The sequence below is a fragment of the Trichosurus vulpecula genome, chromosome 6, assembly GCF_011100635.1.
Source record: "Trichosurus vulpecula isolate mTriVul1 chromosome 6, mTriVul1.pri, whole genome shotgun sequence".
Classification (NCBI taxonomy): domain Eukaryota; kingdom Metazoa; phylum Chordata; class Mammalia; order Diprotodontia; family Phalangeridae; genus Trichosurus; species Trichosurus vulpecula.
The window spans coordinates 53,328,089-53,329,904 of NC_050578.1; positions in this window are offsets into that span (position 1 = coordinate 53,328,089).

Genomic DNA, 1,816 nt, shown 5'->3' on the forward strand with positions numbered 1-1,816 from the left:
GTCAAAGGAGCTAGACCAAGATTCACCTACCCAGCAAAACTGAGTATCATGCTCCAAGGCAAAATATGGGATTTCAAGAAAATAGAGGACTTTCAAGCTTTCTCAGTGAAAAGACCAGAGCTACATAGAAAATTTGACTTCCAAACACCAGAATCAAGAGAAGCATGAAAAGGTAAAAAAGAAAGAGAAATAATAAGGGACTTACTAAAGTTGAACTGTGCTGTTTGCATTCCTACATGGAAAGATGATGATATAATTCATGAGACCTCGGAATTAGGGTAGCCCTAAGGGAATATGTGTGTGTGTGTGTGTGTGTGTGTATGTGTATGTATATATATATACATATACATATATATATGTATATATACACACATATACATATTATATATAGACAGAAGGCACAGGGTAAATTGAATATGAAGGCATGATATCTAAAAAAATAAAATCAAATTAAGGGATGAGAGAGGAATATATTGAGAGAGAGAGAAAGAGAGAGATAGAATGGGGTAAATTACCTCACATAAAAGTGGCAAGGAAAAAGCAGTTCTGTATGAAGGGAAGAAGGGGCAGATGAGGGGGAACAAGTTAATCTTGCTCCCATTGGATTTGACCTGAAGAGGGAATACCATACACACTCAGTTGGTTATCTTACCCCATTGGAAAGAAGGAGGAAGAAGATAAAAAAGGGGGGACAATAGAAGGGAGGGCAGATAGAGGGAGGAGGTAATCAAAAGCAAACACTTTCAAAAAGGGACAGGGTCAAGGGAGAAAATTGAATAAAGAGGGATAAGATAAGAAGGAGTAAAATATAGTTAGTCTTCCACAACATGAGTATTGTGGAAGGGTTGTGTATAATGATACACATGTGGCCTATGTTGAATTGCTTACCTTCTTAGGGAAGGTGGGTGAGGAGGGAAGAGGGCAGAGAATTTGGAACTCAAAGTTTTAAAAACAGATGTTCAAAAAAAAGTTTTTGCATGCAACTAGGAAATAATATATACAGGCAACGGGACATAGAAATCTATCTTGCCCTACAAGTAAGTGAGGGAAAAGGGTATGGCTGGGGAGTGGGGGAAGTGGGGTGACAGAAGGGAGGGCCGACTGGGGAATGGGGCAATCAGAATATATGCCATCTTGGAGTGAGGGGGAGCATAGAAATGGGGAGAAAATTTGTAATTCAAACTCTTGTGAAGATCAATGCTGAGAACTAAAAATATTAAATAAATAAAAAAAGAAAAAAAGACATAGTAAATTGAAAATGAATTGGACAGAGAATTAATCAGAAAAAGAAAGGAGGACTAGATTACCTTTACAAAATTGTGAAGTTTCCTTAATAATAGCTTTTCCCTGAAATATAGCCCTATCTTTTTAATACCAATATTTCAATGGCCTTGCACGATCAGAAGTCATGGGACCCTACTGTCTCTGAAGAATTTAACATGAATATCTTCTATAGGGCTATGAAGAAGTATATGGTACCTTTGTGAACAGATTTTAATACCTTACCAATAAGGAACTTTAAAGAAGAACCATAGTTAAGACGTCACGTATGATGGAAAAAGAAGGTGGGTTAGTCGTGTACATACCTATTAACTGAAGAGAATTCTGTACATTCTACTTTTTGTCTCATAATATCAATGGACATTAAGGAAAATTCCAAGCAATATGGTTGAAACTCCTGTGATCTACATATGTGAGAACACAGACAAGATTGCCAAGGGATTGACAAGCCTAGATGGCTTTGAATTTGCATCCTTGGAGGAAAGATCACATCAATAAGGTCATGCATCCATCTTTTGAGTATATAGATATTCAA